The 23665-nt window shown below is 47.7% G+C and overlaps 1 protein-coding gene across 1 annotated transcript in view; it reads right to left on the reverse strand.

The window, feature by feature from the left end:
- The window catches only part of ALPL (alkaline phosphatase, biomineralization associated), a 57677-nt gene that overhangs the window by 19702 nt on the left and 14310 nt on the right, over positions 1–23665 (reverse strand). The window lies entirely within an intron of this gene.

Genomic DNA, 23665 nt, shown 5'->3' on the forward strand with positions numbered 1-23665 from the left:
TGCTGGAAGATGAGAAATTTTAAATGGCAAGAGTTTCACAGGAAAACAGTACTGCCACCAAAACCCAGATAAAAATGATCATTTCATTTGTCGTGGGAAACGGCAACAATGCTCAACATTGTACAGTTGAGTGTCACGTTAGATAAGAAACCACTCTGCCCCTAGAAAAGGGGATCTTGATTCAATCTTTAAAACGTGTGCCCTGCATTTCAGTGCCCAGAGGTGAGGGCTCACCGGTATCGCACCCACAAAACACCCAGCAGTCACCAAATGTGCCATTCATTTGCACCCCTGTGCTTTTTACCACCCCTCTTCCACATCCATCTGGCTCCCTTAAAAACCCAGCTTGATGAGGCAGGAGGGAATTGAAAGGAAATACTCTACATCTGACATCTACCAGCACTTAATTCTGAGGTGGAATTTCAGACGATTTCTGATTTCTCTTTTTTTAATTTTTTTTTTTTATGTTTTATTTTTGAAAGACAGAGCGTGCGCAGGGGAGGAGAAGAGAGAGAGGGAGACATAGAATCTGAAGCAGGCTCCAGGCTCTGAGCTGTCAGCACAGAGCCAGATACAGGGCTTGAACTCACTAACTGTGAGATCATGACCTGAGCCAAAGTCAGATGCTTAAGCGACCGAGCCACCCAGGGGCCCCCTGATTTCTTTTTACTCTACTTTTGTTTTCAAGTGTTTCTAGAGTAAACCCTAACATCAGAAAAAAATGTTAGTAAATTGATATACAATATCGGGGCGCCTGGGTGGCCCAGTCGGTTAAGTGTCCGACTCTTGATTTCACCTCAGGTCATGATCTCACGGTTTGTGAAATGGAGCTGTGAGTTGGGATTTTCTCCTTCTCTCTCTCTCTCTCTCTCTCTGCCCCTCCCCCACTCACGTGTGCTCACTTTCTCTCTTAAAATAAACTTAAAAAAATTATTACACAATATCAATACATTATAATATTATTCCAAATGGCTTAAAAACCAAAGTCGCCTTCTTTCAGGAAGTCTTCAGGATGGCCACTCATTCCAGTGGCCACATCAATCATTGTATGCAGGTACATGTTTTGAAAGTAACTCTTTTCTGGTCCATCTCCGCCGCCACACTGGGAGTCTCTAAAGGCAGGGACTTTGCCTTGTTTGTTCATACTCCAGTGCTTGACACAGTAAATACTGACATCAGTTGAAAGCTAATGCTCTAAAGAGGGAGGCAGGGGGAAGGGAAGAATCAACCCCAAATCCTTCCTTTGTGTGTGCAGAAAATGCAAGTGTTGGCAAGGAGATGGTATTCCTAGACCAGCCATTCACTGCTGGAGGAGCGTAGACGGGTACAGCCACTTTGGAAAAGCAGCATCAGGGCTTCTGGGTGGCTCAGGCAGTTAAGCGTCTGACTTCAGCCTAGGTCACAATCCTGCCATTCTGGAGTATGAGCCCCGCGTTGGGCTCTGCCTGTTTCAGATTCTGTGTCTCCCTCTCTCTCTCTTCTGCCCCTCCCGTACTTGCGCTCTGTCTCTCTCCCTCAAAAAAAATAAGCATTAAAAAAAAAGAAAACTGGCAGCATTTACCAAAGCTGACACTGTACCTATGCCCTCTAACCCATTTATTTCCAACAGAGATACACACACACGCACACGCACACGCATGTGTTCACCAAAAGACATCTATGGGAACATTCATATCAGCCCTGCTTGTAACGGCCTCAGAACAGTTCCATCTTCAGCAGGATGGATAAATACGTTGTGTGGGCTCACGGGCTGGAAAACTACACAACAGTGAGTATGGACAAATCCATACAACAACATCTTGCAAAGGGAAGGTTGAATGAAGGAAGCCAATCCGAGAGTACAGAAGTCACGATAAAGTATAAAGACAAAGCTAGGTGTTAGAAGACAAGATAAAGGTTACACTTGGGGTTGTGGAGACAGAAGGGGGCACAGAGGACTTGCGACTGATCTGAGAGCTAGTTACATGGGTGCATTCTGTCTGAAAACCCAATAAGCTGTCAATGTATTGATAAGGACACTTTTTCTTTTTTTTTTTTTTTAACATTTATTTATTATTGAGAGACAGAGCATGAGCAGGGGAGGGGCAGAGAGAGAGGGAGAGACAGAATCTGAAACAGGCTCCAGGCTCTGAGCTGTCAGCACAGAGCCCGACGCGGGGCTCAAACCCACAGACCGCGAGATCATGACTTGAGCGGAAGTCGGATGCTTAACCAACTGAGCCACCCAGGCGCCCCGATGAGGACACTTTCCTGTATGAATGTATATTATACTTCAATAAAATAAGAGCACTACTCTCTGAGAGCGTACATAAACGATCTATAAATAATCTATAAACACAGACAACATGAAAATGACCTGTGTACTGCACTTCTGTTTATAATGACTTTCACCATGATTTCTCACTAATAACCTATGTAGTGGACAGAGGGGGTCTATGATCTCCTTTATTATTACTATTATTATTATTATTATTATTTGCCATGATCTCCTTTGTGAAAAAAATCAAGGCTCATAGAAATAGGACTTAATTCTCTCTCCATCCAATACAGACAAGAAAATAAGGAAAAACAAAAGTGAAGCGTGGCTCCAGGAGATCTACAGGGCTCATCCAGCCTGCATGATTATTCTTATTTCTCTTCCCTGCTAGCCTGATGCTCTGTGAGAGTAAACACCACTCCACATCTTTGAATCCCCAACCCTACGCACACAGAAGCAGCCCTGTAAATGCTAACTTAATGAAAAGCCTCAGGATTCAGGCTGGAATGCTCTGGAATTTTGACCCCAGGGATGTGGTCTTTAGACCCCTGTCCTAGAGACAGACAGGTGCCTTCTCCCACTGCCTCTGCCCGAAAAGGAGAGGGGGTTGGAATCTAAAGCCTTCAGAAGCCAGAATCTGTTCTGCTGGCTCCCGTTCTTGCCCCCACCCTGAGTCTCCAAGTCTGCTCTCTCGCAGCCCTGGTGATGGACTCCGTGGGGCCCAGTCTGGGGCCGCAGAGGCCCCAGCTGCCCACCACCCTCTGCCAATGCTCTACGAGCTCCGAATGGAGCCTCCAAGGGTGAGCCGGCCCCACTGCCCCCCACCTCCCAGCTGGACTGTTTCTGCCAGGCTCCCAGCTACATGCCCTGATTATTCATGACAATTATGCAGAAGTCCTGACTGGGCTCTGGGCCCCGGAGAAGGAGCAACTACTTGGCAGGTTAGGAGAAAGAGCAGAGGGGTGGGGCCTGGGCCCTAAGGACTGAGCTGGGGCAGAGGACATGGGAGCCCCTAGGAGTCAGGAAAAAGCCAGTCCTGGGCGTCTAGGTCTCAAAAGGTCCAGGACAATTGCCAGATAAAAATCACTACCATTCCTTGGGCGCACACGTTGTGCTGAACACTGTGCTAACTGTTGACATCTGTGATTTTACCTACTCCTCACAGCAAGTATTGTTAGCCCGCTTGACAGTTTAGGAAACCGAGCAAAGGATCTCAGCTATCCGTGGCCAAGTGCAATTCAAGCCCAGGCTGACTCAGCCTTTCTGGGCCTCAGTTTCCCCACCACGGAGAAGGAGAGAGACCAGCGCCCGCCCGCCCTTTATTCCACAAGAGCAAATAGTAGACAAATGAGTTTAGGGCAGGAGATCTGGAGGCAGGGGAGTTGGGCCCTGGTGAGTTCTCCTACCTGAGGGGCCTGGCCAGGCGGCAGGTGAAAAAACAGAGCAGGCTTAATGTCAGTATCAGGAGGAGGAGGCTGAGGACCGCCGTGAGGACCATGTCCAGGGTGGGGGACAGAAGGCTCATCTTGAGGCACAGAGGGCCCCACAGGGCGGCCTCAGTACCCTGCAAACACCCGGTCACCCTAGCCTTGGATGCTCGCTCCAAAGGCCTGGGTCAGTGGCTATGACCTGGCTTTGTTCCCTGGGGTTAATCTTTGGGGATTAGCCCAGGGGGGATGAAGCAGGAAGGGGGGCACAGCCCGTGAGGCTCCCCTCCCCCAAGCCAGGCCTTCCCCACATGATGCCTGTTCAACTTTGTTCATTCATTCTTCATTCCCAAACATTTAGTGAGCACCTGCTGTGTACCTGGCTCTGTTCTAACTACCAAGGACTCATTGGGGGAACAGGATAGATATGGTCTCTGTCATCTTGGAGATTCCTGACTGGCCAGGGTAGAAAAAGCACTTACTACGACGCACCAGCCATTGTGCCGGTCACCCTGTGGGATAAAAGCACAGAAGGAAGGGATGCCTGGCCGGCCCAGGTCATGGCTGGCTATTCCTCTGAAGCAGCAACAGTGGCTGTTCCACCCCCGTTTACAAGCCCAGGAATGAGACTGCGCCGAATCGGCCAGAGGGGTGAACTTATGTCCAGATTAAGAGGAACTATTCTTATTGGGGGCCAACTGTGTGCCTCACCCCATAAGAGAGGCTCTAGCAACGCTGCTTGCAAATGAAGGCAACAGAGGCTCAGAGGCGTGACGTCAGAGTTGGGATTTGAACCCAGATCTGCCAACCTCCATGGCCTGTAACCCCAAGCCCTGCACTGCCTCAGAACTGGGACAGCAGCAGCCCCGCAGGACAGCAGGGAGGCTCCAGTGAATCACTGCCAGGGGCTGGCTCAAAGCCACCTGTCACACACACGGGCTAGAGGTAGCTGAGATGCTGCCTGCCCGGAGGGTCCCTTTCTGCTTCCAAAGTCCCCCCTTCCCATATTCATCGCCCTTTCTCCTGCGTCCCAACATCTCATCAAGTGAGGACGGTAGTGATAGCTCCCATCTTCCAGATTCAGAAACTGAGGCTCAGGAGTGCCTGTGTGTCCCAGTCAGTTGAGCATCCACTCTTGCTATCGGCTCAGGCCATGATCTCACAGCTAGTGAAGAGCCTGCTTGAGATTCTCTCTCCCTCAAAAATAAACATTAAAAAAAAAGAAGAAAGAAACTGAGGCTTAGAGAAGTGAAGCCATGAGACACGTCCAGAGCCCAGATGAACACCAGCCTGTGTGCCTGTGAGACCAGGCCTTTTCTGATTACACTTCCTGCCATCTGGGACACCTCAGACCCCATGGTACAAAGCATTCAAGGTCATGGCACAAAGCACTCACGGTCATGGCACAAAGCACTCAAGGTCATGGCACAGAGCACTCAAGGTCAGCACTCATGCCAAGAGAGGGCCCCTCTTTCTGGTCCCAGAAAGGCCACTAAGCTCACCACGAACACAGGAAATCCAGTGGTATCACTCCATGAAAGCCTTGTCTTTCTCAATAGGCCCTTACCTCAAATCGTGTCAGACCCTCACAACACCCCAGTGATACAAGCAGGGTTGGCTCGTTGGCCCTGTTGACAGGGAAACTAAGACTCATCAGTGCAGTCACTTGGTCAGCTGTCATATGGCCAGCACGCGTGATGTTGGGTCAGTCCCTGCACCTTTGACCCTGACACCCATTGCCCTTTTAGGAGAGCACCTGTAGCGTACCAGACACTGTGTGACATACGGGGCCTCAGTTTAGTCCTCATTAACAACCCTGAGCTGGATAACTTGTCCCCCTCCCCAATGAGGGAAGAGCGGCCTGGGCAGTGTTGGGATGTGGGAGGGGGGCAGACAGTGGTGATGGTCCAGGCTCACACAGATGAAAGGTGCTAAGCCACGCCCTGCACGGGACTCCTCACAGGACCTACCCGGAGGTCACCCCTGCTGCGGGGTCTCTCCACCACAGCTCACCCAGAGACCCTCCGGGCCCACCCAGCTCCCAGGGCTGGGACAGCTCTAAGGCTCCCCCACCCACCAGCCTCACAAATCAATACAAGTCTCAAGGAGGATCACCATGTGCTCCCTAGCCTTACTCTGCTGGGCCAGAAGACAGTTATCTGTCGTTAGGGAGCCTCCAGACTAGAAGTCACTGACCTGGAAAGTCTGGGCTGTGGCGGGTCCTTTGAGCACATTTCCCCAAACCTACCAGGCCACAGGAATCACCTGGGGGCAAATCGGAAAAAACCCTATTCCCAAGTGGTTTGGGGGGGTGGTGGGGAGAGACAGACTGGGAAGAATGAGTGATGGGGGTGTTTTACAATGATTGGGAGGCAGTTAAAAGTGCAGGTTCCCATATATGCAAAACTCCACCCTGGAGCCAGGAGCCCCCACCCTGCCTGGATTGCTAGGTACTGAGGACCTGATGAGGTTTGAGCGAAGGGAGTGTACAGAAAGAAAAGGGTGTGACTTATTCAAATTTTAAAAAGGAGATTAAAGATACATACCAACCCCCAAATTCCCATTCCCCTGCCCCCCCACCCCCACCAGACCTACTCAGTCAGAATCTCCTAGGGCAAGACGTGCTGAGTCATTCTGTGAGCAGATTAGTTTGGGAAATACACCTTTACACAGTGTCCCATTGCCCAGATGGGAAGACTGAGGCCTAAAGAGAAAAGACTTACCCTGGTTGCCCAGCTCCTACTCCCCCCACACAGGGAACAATCAGAACAGGCCAGAGCCAGCGCCCTCTGGGCTGTCAGCTGGCCCCTCCTGGCTCTGTGAGGGAGCTGTGGCTGCAGGAAGTGCGGAGTGCTCCCTGAGCTCCCAGCAGGCTGGGGATTGGGATGGGGGTTGGGGGCCGCCTACAATTCCAAACTGGGCTGAGGCAGCTGCCCAGGGAGGAACATTTCAGCTGCAGGGTCAGAGAGAGGGGACACAGAATCCCTCTCTCAGCCAAGTCTGGAGTTTCTGGCAAGCCTTGCTGGCCAGGACTTTATTCATTCACTGACGTAAGTTATTTATGGCCGCCATGAAGCAGCCTCTGGGTATAGGGCTCAGGAAGGAATGCGTGGTGGTCAGAGTGGGCTGCAGGTCAGACCCAAGGAGGGGCTTCCCCAGAAGGAGGAGGGCCAGATGCCAGGGACAGGGCAAGGCTCAGACCTCAGCTGCTGACAGCACTCTCTCCCGGCAAAAAGCAGATGTGGGAGTGCCCAGGGAGGCACGGTGTCAACCCTGCTCACTGCCAAGCCATTGCTGTCTTTAGGGCTCAGCTGAGACACCAGCTGTCCCCTGAGCACTTCCAGCCTCAGCAGCTCTGTACACAGCGTTCTCTGGTCTAGAATGTTCCCTGCTGTCCACTCCACGCATCCCTCCCATCATCCTTCCACCTTCCACAGAGCTGCCTTGCACCCCCGTCTCAGCCCATGTGGTAGTTCTGACTCTTCCTGAAGCTTCTGGAACCTGGGGCGCTCAAGACCTTGGTCACCTCTATCAGAGCCTTAGAGAGCCATCAGTTGTCACTTCTTCCTGCGGCGTGAGCTCTGCTGATGGTGGCCGCCCCGTGGCCGGCAGAGTCTGGCACACAGCTGGGTGGCCAGGGAATGTAGGTAGGTGGGTTTGAAGGGTGGTGGGGTCAAGGCGTGAGCGGCTGAAGACAGCTCAGCCGCAGAAAGAGCGAGCTGTGCAGCCAGGCCACAGGGTTCAGATCCTGCCTCTGCCCCTCTTGAGCCAGGGAGAGTAGCTAAGGGCCACGGACCCCCGGCCTGTGTCTGCAAAGTGGGAGGCTAACAGAAACCACAGGGTTGCTGTCAGGATTGCGTGAGTTAATAGATGGACAGGATTCAAACAGACCCCAGGGCATGGTAAGTGTTCAGTGAATATCAGCCTGCAGCTAGGATGGGGGAAGGGGGGGCGGGATGGTGGGTAAGAGGAGCCCGTGAACGCCTGGAGCAGAAAATGGACAGACCCTTCTCTGCTGGCTCAGCTTGGCCAGGCAGGCATTAGCCCCCAGGGCTTTCCCACAGACCTGCTTGCCTGGAAGGCCCCACAGGCCCTCCACTTGGCAGGAGGTGGGTATTTAACTAAAGGCAAGGGGTAGAGGTTCCAGTTCTCATGGTCAAGGGGCTCCATGTTTCCACATGGGAAGAGACCATCCACCAGCAGCAGTGCAACGTGTTCTTTTCCTCTTGAAGGGGAGAAAGAGAGAACCCCCAGGATCAGCCAGGAGGGTTCCACGGACAGAGTGGGAGGAAAGGCAGGCCGGAAGGACGGTGGGGGTTGAGGTGAACAGAGAGAGAGGGTGCCCCTGACAGGAGGGAGGAGGGGCAGCCCAGACCAGCCACAACGGGCTCTGCCTGCTGAGCTCACGGGGTCAAGAGCACACCCTGCATGTCCCCTGCCCGCTTACATGCCAGCCCATCTTACAGGTTAAGTAAGACACTGAAGCTCAGACGGTCTGCTGCTTGCCCAAGACCACACAGCAGAGCGAGAATCAGAAGCCCCAAAGGCCTGGGTTCTGCAGCCAAAGCTTTTCTGGGGCTCCCTGGGGCATCTGGATGGTCTTCATGCCACAAACTGGCTCTGTGGGCAGAAGACTAGAGCCAGTCAAGGTTCAGCTGGTAGGAGAGCTGGCAGGGTGGGGAGTGGGGGGCGGGGCCCAGAAACCCATTCCTGGGAGCTCAGATGGCTGGGGTGCCTGGGCACAGGAGGGTCAGGGATGGCTCCTCTATGGGCACACGGGCTTCTACCATCCCACGGAGAAGTTACGTTCTGTCCCAGACCACCTTGTTCTGGGCCGAGCCTGGAAGCTGAGGGGGGTGGGGGGAGGGGAGCATGTGCTGTGTGTTTCTAAGGTGTTTGCCACCCCCTGCACTTGGGTGTTTCACTCAGCACTCCTGCAGCAGAAGCCCCTCTGCTACCAGGAGACAGACAGACAGGACTGTCCATCCTTGCTCTCATCATCGACAACACGAAAAGGCAGACACAGAGAGGGTACACGAGCTCCCCAGGGCCACACAGCACACCAACGGCAGGCACAAGTCTCCACAGTAACCAGCTACAATCTGGGGGCTATTACTGGAAGCACAAAGCAGTCTGGGAGGCCTCGCGTGGGTGCCAATGTCTTGGAATTCCAGACATGAATGATTTGTGTCAATTGAAAAGAACAATTCAAACTGAGACTATTCTAAAAAAGGCCTTGTTTTGCACTTTGTCATTGTACCCTTAAATAATAGCAAACCTTTTCATAGCCCTTACTATGTGCCAACCATTGTTCTAAACATTTTACCTCTATTGCCTCATTTAATCCCTAAAACAACCTACCCCATAGGTGCTATTATTACCATTTTACAGGTGACAGAACAGAAACACAGAGAGGCTAAGTCCTTTGCCCGAGGTCACACCGCCAGTATTCAACGCTCCCTGTGGATGTTTCTGTCTTCCAGGGCCAAGTGTAAAAACTCCCAAGCAGCAGGTGAGCCTGGAAATGAACCACGTTTGTTCTGGCTACGGCATGGACATTGTGCGTCTGTGGACGAATGGACCGCATGCAGCTGCTATTGGAAACGCTCACTACATCCCATGTCACCCCAGCCCCTGGAGGAGGGTTCCTCAGCGCCACTTACAGAAGAGGGGTCAGGTGAGGGGATCTACCCGGGGTCATACATGGTGACACCCTAGATGCACGCCTCCTCCCCCCAGAAGCCTCCTATTCCAGCTGGTCCTCAGGCAGGTCACTGGACCACCATGGCTCTCTCTGCTCCCCGCCCCTCGAGGCCCACGCACCTTGGCAGCCTTCCCCTAGGAGAGGAAGCGGCCATTCCACAGGCCCCACGTGCGCCCTGAGAGAGGCCGTGACAACTCCGGATTGGGGAGATAGGCGGTGAACTTGTAGCCTGCTGGGTGCCAGCCAACACAAGCAGCATCCCTGGGTGGCATGTGCAGGGGGGGGGGGGTCGCGATCACCCTGCTCGCGTCAGAGCAGGGAGGACACGGATGTTCCCAGAGATAGCACTCTGCAGCTGGCGCTGGATAACAGCGTTCCTTACATTCCCAGAGAACCTTCCAGCAGCAGGAGGCGGCGGCTCCTGCTGCTATTGCATTTGCTGGTGACCCCAGGAGGTATCAGGGCAGGGATACCGCCCCCCCCCCAACAGGAAACCTGGGCCAGCGGAAGCGAGGGTCCCACCCAAGGGCGCACAGCTCGGCAGAGTCCCCATTGCTTACTGGTTTCACGACCTTGGGCACGTCACTTCACCTTTCTGGGCCTCAGTTTCGTCACTCGTGCAAGGGAGGTCATCGCAGTGAGTGCCGATGTCACTGTGCGATTGTAAGCATGAGAACACGACCAAAAAACCGGAAGATAAATCCCGAGGGCTCGGCCCATGAAACACACAATAAACGTTAGCTGGTAGTAATAGGTACAGTGAGCGTGTCAGGCCCGGTTCTAAGCGCTTCGCATGCACCGACTCGCCTAACCCTCACAGCAGCACTCTCGCGTGTGCGATCGTTGCTCCCACTGTACAGAGAAGTTCAGGTGCCTGGCCGAGGTCACACAGCTATTAACAGGACGCCACGGAGACGGAAAGGGAAGGACTCTTAATGGAGCACCTACTATGTGCCGGAGCTTTGGGTTCCGCCTTCCAAGGATCCTGGGAGGTGGGAATTATCAGCCCTGGGTCAGAAGGCAAAACGGAGACTCGGGAAATGGGCGGGAGGAGCAGGGTCACACAGCAACCGCGTGGGAGAGCTGGGATCCGGGCCAGGCCTGGCTGGCTCCACTTCCAGCTTGCTACCGCCATCCGGGTCATCTGCCAGGGCAGCTTCCATCACCGATGGCACAGCGGAGGCCTCAGCCACCGCTAGGTACGGGGAGCCCCGCACCAGTGTGCTGCGTGATCTCATTCTGCCCGTGTCTGTGTGTGCACTGGAGTGTTGGCTGTGAGTGCTGTCGAATACCCACAGTGTACGTGCCCGGCCACTAACTCACCACCCCACCACAGGTCCTGAAGTCAGGCCTCCGCCCCTGGCCCACGCCCCCTGGGCCCCCTCCCTCCCAGGTCAGCCTTTCTGGGTTTATAACTCCTCAGAGGGGCTGAGACGGGGCAGGGGCAGGCCAGGGGGGTACAAGTCAGTGTCCTGGCCAAATACTCAAGAGCTGTTTCCTCATTTGTGAAGCAGGGATAATAAATGCCATTCTGCCTCCAATACCAGCTTCTTGGAAGGGAGGAACTTTGCAAACTGTAAAGTGCTCTGCAGATGTTCCTCTGGCTTTTCACATTCCTTCTGATGACGATCGTGGATATTTGCTGTAATCTTTGGCCACCCAGAATCCACTTCCCCTTCCTGACAATGTCCCAGTTTCCTTGGACGGCAACCCTCCCCCTTTTGGCCATGTGGTTTGGATGGGATTGATCTCACCCCCAGCAGCTGCAGGTGGGTCCTGACTGGCTTAAAGTGGAAGACTCTCTCCGCCTGGATGGTGTGTTGTAAGGGTGAGGCAGTGGGGAGGAGGGCTGTGTGGAGCCTGAAGATGAAGCAACTCCTTAGAAGGTGAACTAGACGCAGAGAATTTGGAGTCTTGGGTAACATTGCTTGAGTCCCTGGATGCAGCCATGCCTGAAGCTCGCTTCTGAACATCCAGGTTCCGTGAGCCAATTAATACCCCTTATTGTTTGCCTTGGATTTACTGTTACTTGGAACACAGTCTGACCTTAGAGCTCCAGTTCAGTGGGTTTCTCTGAGCCCCTTATAATGTAAGCAACCGCATCGTGTCATACTCAGCCAGCTGTTCCCACCAAAGGAAAAATCTTGCAAACAAGTTAAAGATGGGTCAGTAAAGTTCAAATGCATGGCTAAATAAAAGTCCAACTGAACACAAGGTAGGTTTTCTTTTTGGAGTCTATAAACCCTTGGAACCGTGGGAGATCCTTGAACAGGACGTAACAACCCTACTACAGGCAGGACTGAGACCCTCCCCTTCCAAAAGTTGTTGTCAGTGGACTTTAGCTCTTGGATCACCACGTTCCAAGTGCCCCTGTGTTAGGGGCTGCAGGTGCAAGATCTTCCTTGTGGGACCTTCGGTCTAGTGACAATTGGTCATAATACACATTTTTACTGGGTTTTACACAAAAGCCCTAGAAGGTCGGAGTACAGGGGGTCCTGCTACACCCATTTCACAGAGGAAACACACAGAGGTGAAGTGACCTGCCCGAGATCCTTCTGCTAAAGAGGGGCAAGGCCAGGCCATGCTGTGGGATCTGCCTGGCTCCAAGCCCAGTGCTTTTTCTCCTAGGCCTTTCGGTGCAGGGTTGGCATTGGGGGCTGTCATTTCTTTGAGGTAGTCTGTTCTGCTTAGGGGAAGTCAGAGTGGTTTAAAAAGTTAAAGAAGTGGGGCACCTGGCTGGCTCAGTTGGTAGAACATGCAACTCTCTTTTATTTTTATTTTTTTAATGTTCATTTATTTTTGAGATAGAGAGAGAGGAGTATGAGCAAGGGAGGGGCAGAGAGAGAGGGAGACACAGAATCCAAAGCAGGGTTCAGGCTCCGAGCTGCCAGCACAAAGCCCGATGAGGGGCTCAAACTCATGAACCTCGAGACCACGACCTGAGCATAAGTTGGATGCTCAACCAACTGAGCAACCCAGGCACCCCAGCAACTCTTGATTTCAGGGTTGTGAGTTCAAGCCCCACGTTGGGTATAGAGATTACTTTAAACAAAACAAAACAAAAAAATCACATACAAAAATTTAAAAATTCAATAAAAAAAAAAGGCTAAAGAGAAAGCCAAGTATCATGGCTTCCCTGTTTGTCTGAGGCTCTTGGCTCCTCAAGAAGCCCCAGTACTCAGGCCCAACACCTTTACTATCCTACGGGACTCACCTCCCACCGGCTGTGGCCAGAGAGGGACCAGGAACCACCTTGAAATCTAGGCCCCGAAGCCCCAAATGCTTTCCCAGGCAGCCCTGGACACCTCAAGCAAGCTGTCCCGACCTCTACTCTACATTTCCAAGATCCAACTGATACTGACTCATCCCTATACACGAGGGCCCTTCCCTACTTGTTATCGAACCAACAATCAATCAGTTGACCGCTATTTACTGAGCACCTGCTATAGCTGGGGGCTGTTCTACATGCAGAACCAAACAACCCAAATCCTGGGTGGGCTGCCGGCATGAGCAGACAACAAAGAAGAAATAAAGTCAATAGGATACCACGTGGTGGAGGAAAAGGAGGGGGGTGGGGAGGAGGACATGGTGTTTGCAGTTTGCAGTTTTAAATAGAGAGGACAGAGAAAGGCTCACGCAGAACTCCTCACCCCTCACCCCGTGGCTTTGCAATAATCCCACACAGCTGAGCAGGAGACTCCCAAACTGTGGATAAGGAAACTTCGGGAAGCTTCAGGATTAAATCTCAGGTCCACCTGCATATGCTAATCTAACCAGGGGTTACTGGGCTCCCCTATGCCCTCTCCCCTAACTCTACCAAACGGCACTAGCAGCCGTCTTGCAGATGACGCAATTGGGGCTCTCAGAGGTGAAGCCACATGCCCAGACCCGCAGGAGCACAAAGAGGTCAGGGTTCAACCCCAGTGCCACCCTCTGGAGCTGCGTCTTGGCAAGGCCCACATCTGCCTCCATCTTCAGCTCTGGGCTTGTCGAAACTCAGACCGCCTCTTTGCTGATTTCCTGTCCTCCAAGAGTCCCCCTCCCTTTCCCAGAGACCCTCTGGCTCTCTATCCCAGGTCATAGGAGTCCCTAATTGTCCAACTCACCCTTGTTCTGCCTCCTCAATTAACTTCTGGCCCATCACTAAACCCACATTTGCGTGAAATCTACAAAAGACAGCTTGTGAATGGCCAAGGGCAGGCAGACAGCTGGAATACATGTGTAGGGGGGTGGGGGACCTTCTCACTGAGCTTTCCCATCTGGGTTTATCCGGTAATCCCCAAAACCCCCAACTAATCTTTCTGAACATGGAGCATAGTGGAAAGATCTTGGCCATGGAGAAGGTAGACAAGGGTTAAGTCCTGTCGGTGCAGCTTTGAAAGTGACTTTGCCTCTGGGGCTGCAGGTTCCTTATCTGTCAAACAAGGTTAGTCATCCCCATCTTGCAAGGTTGTTGTAAAGATAAGATGCAATGGAGAGTATCTGTTAAGAGATAAAATCCAATAGAAAGCGTATTTAGAAGACATTTAGCAGGGCACAAACAAAGAATTTGTTGAACTGAATAGAGATTTGCATAATGGTGAACCACCACCAACAGCATAACAATAGCTGCATTCATTGTGCTCTCACACTTTGAGGTAGGCACCCTTAGTATCAACCCCATTTTACAGAAGAGAAAAAAAAGCACAGAGAGGTTAAGTCACTTGCCAATGATCACACAGCAAGCAGTGGTAGGGCTGGGACTAGGAACCCAAACTGCCCAACTCTGAAGTAGAAACTTTTAACCATGATGCTAGGTTAGCAAAGGAGGCATTGAAGTACAGTCACTAAGCGCTAACCCCGGAAGGGATCATAGGCAGCCCCACTCCATGACCTTCACTCTTCACTACCGTGTCAGCTTGTCAGAACTGAAAGAGAGTCTAGGAATGATCTACCCTAGGGGCTCCTGGGTGGCTCAGTCAGTTAAGCGGCAGACTTCGTTCAGCTCAGGTCATGATTTCACAGTTCATGAGTTCGAGCCCCACATCTGAATCTGCTTCAGATTCCGTGTCTTCCTCTCTTTCTGCCCCTTCCCTGCTCATGATCTGCCTCTCCCTGTCTCAAAAAAGAATTAAAAATAAAAAAAAAAAAGGAATGATCTACCCTGACACTCATTTTTTTTTTTCCCAAGCAGGAACCTAAAGAGGTAGTGTGACCTTCCCCAAAACTGACAGCCAGTGAATTGAAGAATCAGGACAAGCAGCCAGGTTTCCTAACTCCAGACTCCCATGCCATCACTGAGTATCACAGTGACCATAAGGGACCATCAGGGAAGGAGTCTCAAGTATGCACCGGAATTTTTCCAGAAGTGGGGGGAAGACAGTCAAAGCAGAGGAAATAGCCCATGCAAAGTTCTGGGGGCCATGAATGTCTTTTTTTTTTTTTTTTTTTTTTTTTTGAGACTAGTGAGCTGTGAGGTGCATGCAAAGGGGCAAGGGCAGATGATGAGGCCAGTTTTTCATATTAAATATTGCCACTTTGGGGGCACTTGGGTGGCTCAGTCGGTTAAGCATCCGACTTCAGCTCAGATCATGATCTCACAGATCATGAGTTCAAACCCTGCATTGGGCTCTGTTTAAATTGGTGTATGTAGGGGCTTGGTGCTACAGCCAGAAGAAGGAGCGGGGCCTAGTCTTTAGGGTGGTAGAAAATACTAGAATAGAAAACAAAATCGGATTTGAGTTCTGCTCTTGGCTCTTTGTATCAAGCCTTACCCAGCATACACTCCCGTCCCCAACAAGCCCAGTGCCCCAGAACAACCGAAGCCAGCGCTCTCACTTGGACGTCGGCAGCCCAGGCAGGTGGCATGAGTGTCTTCTGGAGTAAAGTCACAGCGGTACAGCGGGCAAAGTGGGATTGCAGGAATCAAGAGGGAACTGACAGGCCTCCAGTCCCTCTACCACCCGTTCCCTTCCTCATGGCTGGTGGGTTCTGACCTAACCAGACAGCCCCCTCCCCTGGCGGCTTCTTTCTGGAGTGCTGGAAGTGAAGCCCAGTCCTGTGGAGTTGGTTACCTGGGAGAGAGGAGTGGCTCTGCCAGACTGAGGGTCTCCACTCCAGGACTGTCATCTCCTTGGGTTCACTGGTGCTGACAGAGACTAGGGTCAGGCTTAGATTTTTAGCCCAGTGCGCAGCACCAGACAGAATAGCTGACCCCCCTCCCCTGCCCCCCGAGAAATGAGCTCACAGGTTAAAGAACAGGGAATCCAAGGAACACAATGGCTTCAAAACAAACTGATGAAAGATATCACTGGAATCAGCTGTATTCAACAGATGGACTGAGAATTTTAAATAAGAATTAGAGGGGTGCCTGGGTGGCTCAGTCGGTTAAGTGTCCGACTTCAGCTCAGGTCATGATCTCACAGTTTGTGAGTTCGAGCCCCGCATAGGGCTGTGTGCTGACAGCTCAGAGCCTGGAGCCTGCTTCGGATTCTGTGTCTCCCTCTCTCTCTTCCCCAACCCCACTCACTCTCTGTCTCTCTCTCGAAAATAAATAAACATTTTAAAAATTAAATAAGCCTTAGAAACACAGAAAAGAAGGGAGATATTCACAATATAAAAAAACAGTAAAGTGTTAGAGGACCCAAGTAAAAATATTCTGCATGAAAAGCCTGTCGAAATAACAAACGTAATAGGTAGAGTAGAAATAGGGAACTGGGATACCAGATAGAGGAACACTTCCAAGAAGAGGCCAGGAAACTTTAGGAAACAGAAAATATGAAAAAGATGGTAAAACTTAAGTTAAAAAGTTAAACATCAGGGCACCTGGGTGGCTTGGTCGGTTAAGTGTTGGACTTCAGCTCAGGTCATGATCTCCCAGTTCATGAGTTTGAGTCCCTCATCAGGCTCCTTGCTTTTCTTTCTTTCTTTCTTTCTTTCTTTCTTTCTTTCTTTCTTTCTTTCTTCCTTCCTTCCTTCCTTCCTTCCTTCCTTTCTTTTCTTTCTCTCCCCACCCCCCCACCGACTTGCACTATAAATAAATAAATAAATAAATAAATAAGTTAAAACACCGCCCCCAACCTTACTCCATTAATTTGAAATGGATCATAAACCTAATTATAAAAGCCAGAACCACAAAGCTTCTAGAAGCAAACATAAGAGGCTATCTTTGTGACTTTGGGGAAGGTGAAACCTCAAAAAGAAAAAAACTGATAAACAGGACTTCATCAATAGTTAAAATTTCTGCCCATCAAAAGATACTATTAAGGGGACACCTGGGTGGCTCAGTCGGTTAAGTGTCCAAGTCTTGACTTGATCAGGTCATGAACTCACGATTTGTGGGTTCCAGTTGGGCAGGCTTGCTGCTTTCAGCGTGGAGCCTGCTTCAGATCCTCTGTCCCTCTCTCTCTCAGCCCCTCCCCCGCTCACAGGCACATGCATGAGCGCTCCCTCCCTCCCTCTCCCTCTCTCTCAAAAATAAATAAGCATTAAAAAAACAAAAAAAAAAAGGAGGGAACATGGGTGGCTCAGTCAGTTAAGCGTCCGACTTCAGCTCAGATCATGATCTCACGGTCCGTGAGTTCAAGCCCTGCATCAGGCTCTGTGCTGACAGCTCGGAGCCTGGAGCCTGCTTCAGATTCTGTCTCCCTCTCTCTCTGACCCTCCCCCACTCACACTCTGTCTTTTGCTATCAAAAAAAAAAAAATGAATAAACGTTAAGAAAATTAAAAAAGCAAAAGAAGTAAAAAAAAAAAAATGATAGCATTAAAAAAGTGAATAGGGGCGCCTGGGTGGCTCAGTCAGTTAAGCATCCAAGTCTTGACTTTGGCTCAGGTCATGATCTCACAGTTTGTGAGACTGAGCCCTGTGTGAGGTTCTACACTATGACATCACAGCACAGGAAGGAGCCAGATTGGGATTCTCTCTCTCTCTCTCTCAAAATAAATAAATGAACTTAAAAAAAAAAGTGAATACACGAGACACATAATGGAAAAGAACATGCATAGTACACACGACTGAAAGACTGTATCCAGTAAATTTAAAAATACTAAAGTTGAGAATAAAATGATTAGCAGCCCCTCCCCTCCCACACACAATGGGCAAAAGACTTAGCCACTTCAAAAAGAAAACGTAACAAATAACCAATAGTTCATGGAAAGGTGTTCCACATTATTGCTATCAATGAAAATTAAACCCATTTCACACCCACCAGAACAACCGAAACCAAATGAAAGTATGCCTTGTAAAATTAAACACTGTCAAGAATGTAGAAAAATCCGGAAGTCTCATATATTGTTCATGAGAATATAGTGTAGTACAGTGAAGTTGGAAAAGAGTTTGGCAGTTCCATATAAAGGTAAACATACATTTACCACATGATCCAGCAATTCTACCCCAAAGAATTGAAATTCTACCTCAAAAGAAATGAAAATATGCCTACATGAAGATTTATACATAAGTGTTCATAGCTTTATTTATAATAACCTCAAACTGGAAACAGTTTACATGTTCATTAACAAATGAATAAACAATGGTGGTATAGTGATAAAACAGAAAACTACTCAGCCAAGAAGAATGAACAAAGGATACAACAAACATAGATGCATCTCAGAAACACTATGCCAAGTGAAAGAAGCAGAACATAAAAGGGTACATGCTGCGTAATCCATCTATATGAAACTCCGGAAAAGACCAATCTAATCTATGGTGAAAGAAATCAGAACAATGATTGCATTTTGGAGGCAAAATGGACTGGAAAGGGGCATGAAGGAACTTGCTGGAGAGATGGAAATGTTGCTCTTTTTAAATCTTGGTTTGAGATCATGGTTACAAGGTAATGTATGTTTGTTAAAACACACTGAATTGTGCACTTAACATCTATGCATTTCATTGTATGAAATTATGCATCAACAAAAAGAGAGATGGACGTTAAGTGCCAACATCTAGATAACAGGAGTCCCAGGAGAGGAAAATAAGTCAAGGGAGGAGATATTTCAAGAAATAATGAAGATAACCTTGGAACTAAAGAAAGATGAAAGATCTCCCTTTGAAAGGGCCTCAAATATACCAAACAGGACAGAGAAGGAAAAATGAACTCTTAGAAATATTATAGTGAAGGGGTACCTGGGTGTCTCAGTCAGGTAAGCGTCTGACTTCAGCTCAGTTTATGATCTCATGGTTTGGGTTTGAGCCCTGTGTTGGGCTCCACACTGACAGTATGGAGTCTGCTTGGGATTCTCTCTCTCTCTCTCTCTCTCTGCTCCTCCCCTGTTTGCTCTCTCTCTCTCTCTCTCTCTCAAAATACATAAATAAACTTAAAAAAAAATAAATATTGTAGTGAATATCAAGACAACAAAATCATTCTAAAGTCTAGAGAAAAACAGATTACTTACAAAGGAATAATCAAATTAAATTGACTAAAGTACCAAAGGAAAAGAATTTGAATCAAGAATTTCATATCCAGCTAAACTGTCATTCAAATACTAAAGGCTAATGAAAACCACACTACATGGCTCAGGTTTGTCCAAAAAGACACCTCACCCCCCAATTTTTATGGAAGTAACCACTTAATAGAAACAAAGTGAACAGATAAAACTAAAGATATCTGAAGGCTGAGCAAATAACAAATAAAGTTTATTTTTTAAAAACAATTTTAATGTGATGTCACAGGGGCTGAAGGACAAGTCAGTGAAGAATATGAGGGCTTAAGAGGGAGATGGAGAGAGATGAGAAAATGTTAATCTGGTCTTTGTAGGGAAAAACTACAGCTGACAATTTTTTTTAAGTAATAAAACATTAAAAAAGAAAAGGCAAGATAAATTGAGATAAAAATGCAGGCAGGCAGAAATAAAAGTACATAAACAGATTCTTTTCAGAAACACTCAAACATTTTAAAAATTGATCACATACCAGGCCATAAAGCAAGCCTCTCATTTTAAATGACAGGTTTTTACATAGCCCACATTCTCTGACAATGGTACAATTTAGAAGTCATGTTTTTTGTTTTTTAGAAGTCATATTTTTAAAAGGACAAACAGTTCCCCATACACTCAGATTAAAAACATCTCTAAATAAACTGGATCAAAGAAAAGTCATGGTAGAAATTTAAAATTACTTAGAATTGAATGATCACAGAAACATTTATACACCAAAAATTATAGAATGCAGCAAAGAAAGGGTAAAAATTAACGAGTTAAGTGTCCAACTTAGGAAGTTAGAAAACACAGCAACCCAAAGAAAATAAAAGGAGATTATAAAGAACAGAAATCAACAAAACAAAAAACAAAGATTCAATTGAAAAGATCAAAGCCACAAGTATGTCCTTTAAAAAGTCCATAAACTTGAGGCAAGATTAATTTTAAAAATACAATAAAAGAGGGGCACCTGGGTGGCTCAGTCGGTTAAGTGTCTGACTTCAGCTCAGGTCATGATCTCGCAATTTGTGAGTTCCAGCCCCGCGTCGGGCTCTGTGCTGACAGCTCAGAGCCTGGAGCCTGTTTCGGATTCTGTGTCTCCCTCTCTCTCTGCCCCTCCCCCGCTCATGCTCTGTCTCTCTCTCTCTCTCCCTCTCAAAAATAAGGATTAAGAAAAAAATTTTTTTAAATACAATAAAAGAGATAAGACAATTATTATAGAAAAGGGGATACAATTTTTTAAAATGCTATAAGCAACCTGATGCCAGTAAATTTGAAAATGTAGATTAAATACATATATTCCTAAAGATATAACTTACCAAAACTGACTCAAGAAGAAATAAAAAACCTAAATTTAAAAACTGAAACAGGGGCACCCGGGTGGCTCAGTCGGTTGAGTGTCCAACTTTGGCTCAGGTCATGATCTTACGGTTTGTGGGTTTGAGCCCCACATCGGGCTCTGTGCTGACAGCACGGAGCCTGGAGCCTGCTTCAGATTCTGTGTCTTCCTCTCTCTCTGCTCCTCCCCTGCTCACACTCTGTCTCTCTCTCAAAAGTAAACATTAAAAAAAAAATTTAAATAAATAAACAAATAAAAACTGAAGCAGGAAAGTAAAAATCTTTCCACAAAGAGAACAGGCCAAGGTGATTTTACAGATCAGTTCTATCAGACTTAAGGAAACAAATCATCTCAAATTTACCCAAACTTTTTCCAGAAGAAAGCAAAAGAGAAAACATTACTATCTACTTCTATGAGGACATTATAATTGCAATACCAAAGCCAAAAAAGTGCAATATAAAAATGAAAATTAGAGGTCTATTTATAATTCCAAGCAAGAGATTATCAGACCATAACCAATATATACATAATGAATGTTATGTTTCTCCTAGGATGCAAGAATAGTTTATTAGAAAATCTATACATGTAATTAAATTCATTAACAGATTACAGGAGAAAACCATCTAATCATCTCAAGATACTTTTTGAACGCATTTAATACCATTCAACACTAATTATTATTTTCATAAAGCTCTCAGTAAGTTGTGAATAGAAGAGAGCTTCCTTAACCTGAAAAAAATAAGTTTACAAAAAATCTACAAGGGGCTCCTTGTAGGTGGCTCAATCAGTTGAGCATCAGACTCTTGATTTCAGCTCAGGTCATAATCTCATGGTTTGTGAATTCGAGCCCCACATCGGGCTCTGTGCTGACAGTGCGGAGCCTGCTTGGGATTCTCTGTCACCCTCTCTCTACCCCTCCCCTGCTCACTTTCTATCTGTCTCTCTCTCTTAAAATAAATAAACATTTTTTAAAAATCTACAAGACATATATATTAAAAGGGGAATATTAGAACATTCTTTCTAAAATAAAAAAACAAGGCAAAGATACCTAGTATCACCATTTTTATTTAAGATTGTACTGGCAGTGTAATAAGGTTATCTGAACTTTTTAAGAAAAAAGTTCAAAAGCACGAAGGTCTAAAAATACAAAAGAAAATTATCATCGGGGCTCCTGGATGGCTCAGATAAGCGTCCGACTCTTAATCTCAGCTCAGCTCAGGTCTTGATCTCACGGTTGTGAGTTCAAGCCCTGCATTGGGCTCCATGCTAGTCATGGAGGCTACTTTAAAAAAAAAAATCAGGGGCGCCTGGGTGGCGCAGTCGGTTAAGCGTCCGACTTCAGCCAGGTCACGATCTCGCGGTCCGTGAGTTCGAGCCCCGCGTCGGGCTCTGGGCTGATGGCTCGGAGCCTGGAGCCTGTTTCTGATTCTGTGTCTCCCTCTCTCTGCCCCTCCCCCGTTCATGCTCTGTCTCTCTCTGTCCCAAAAATAAATAAACGTGGAAAAAAAAAAAATTTAAAAAAAAAAAAAAAATCATACTTTGTACCTTAAAAATAAATAAAATAAAATTGTCTGTTAAAAAAAAAAAAAGGAGGGGCACCTGGGTGGCTCAGTGGTTAGGCATCTGATTCCAGCTCAGGTCATGATCTCAGGGTTCATGAATTCAAGCCCCACATTGGGCTCTGTACTGGACAGCTCAGAGCCTGGAGCCTGCTTCAGATTCTGTGTCTCCCTCTCTCTTCGCCTTTACTGCTCACACTCTGTCTCTTTCTCTCTCCAAAATAAATAAACATTAAAAAAAAAGAAAGAAAGAAAGAAAGATTGATAAATTGACCTTTGTTAAATTTTAGAATTTCTGTTTCCAAAATATGACTAGACTCAGGAATACGAAGAACTATGACAAATCAGTAAGAAAAGGACAAGAAAGAAAAATGGACAAAAGACGTCACCAGAAGAGGACTCATACATACTCTACACACTCAACTTTGCTGGTAATCAGGGAATTGCAAATCAAGTCTACAAAGAGAAATTGTTATTCTTATTGGATCGGAAAAAACTGTAAGTCGGACAACACCGTGTGTTACAGAGACACAGAACAGTTCTTATATGTTACTGGAAGGGGTACAAACAGACCCAACCCATTTTGTTCTTGTCTTGTAATGCTGAACAAATTTTCACATACCCTATGACCCAACAATCCATGGCTAGGTATATATCAAGAGAAAATTCCTATATGCATGCATTGTAAAATGTGTATGTGAATATTCATAGGTACTTTTTCCACACTAGAAAAACACCTGAAAGTAACCCAATGCCACCAACAAGAAATCAAATAAATGTTGTGAAATAGTTATCTGGTGTATATCATATATACAAAAGTAAAAATATATATATAACTACATGCAACAATTGAATCAATTTCAGCTATAGGATTCAGTGAGAAAACAAGTCTAAGGAGATTACATAAAGTATGATACTTTTATGAAGTTAAATATATATATTTATGTATGACTCATGTGTATGAAACACACATATGTGATCTTAAATAACAATCAAAAAAGTCAAAGTTTGGGGCATCTGGCTGGCTCTGTCAGTACAGCATGTGACTCTTGATCTCAGGGTGGTGAGTTCAATCCCAAATTGGGCATAGAGATTACTTTAAAAAAAAAGAGGAGGGGGAATGAGAAACCCTAGATTCAGGAGAGTGGTGACCCCACATGAAGACAAGTGATGGCAGAGAGCTGGAGGAGCCTGGAGGAAGATGTAAATTACTGTCAATATCCTAGTCCTGGTAGTGTGGATGACAGTTCATAGGAGTTTTTAATTTATTTTTAGTAATAAAATAGACAAAGAGCCATTGTGGACCAGTGATGAGGATCATGATTAATCCATTGAAAAAGACCCCAGTGTCCATACAATAACTTAAAATGGAAACAAAAGTGCTCCCCATATTTGCATTGTGCTCGACACCTATTCTCTGTGTCCTCAGCAGTCTATGAGCTAGAAACCATTACTGTCCCCATTTTATGAGTAAACTGAGGTTTAGTCACTTGGTCGTGGCCAGTTATATGGAACCGAGGTCTGAATGACTCTTAACCAGGTCCCTGTTCCTCTTGGAGCCTCGCCTTTCTGTCAGACTAGGCAATGTATGGAACTTTCTTGGCAAAATTAATGTCCACCTGAATGCAGAGGGGCTGTGTGGGCACGCTGGAGAAAAACTGGTTAATGACTATGGGACCTAGATCTAGTCCCACCACCTCCCTTTGTGACCTCAGGAGGGTCACTTTCCCTCTCTGGGCCTCAACTGCCCTGCACCATGTGTACTTAGAGAGGGATAAAGGCTATTCCTACTCACATTTCTCAAGGGGCCATCCAGCAAACAGGAGGTCACCCAACCCCTTACTTCTCCTGGCAGGCCCCGCTTATTCTTCCACAGCTGGTCAGATGTCTGCCGTCTCTGGGTCCTGCCCGCCTCTCTGACAGCACCTCCTGGCCCCCACCCTGCACCACTCACAACTTCTCTGCCCTGCTTTCTCCCCTCAGAGCT

Source organism: Lynx rufus, unplaced genomic scaffold (assembly GCF_022079265.1).
Source record: "Lynx rufus isolate CCGP_SWC_20201006 ecotype Redwood Valley unplaced genomic scaffold, mLynRuf1.p SCAF_2, whole genome shotgun sequence".
Taxonomy (NCBI): domain Eukaryota; kingdom Metazoa; phylum Chordata; class Mammalia; order Carnivora; family Felidae; genus Lynx; species Lynx rufus.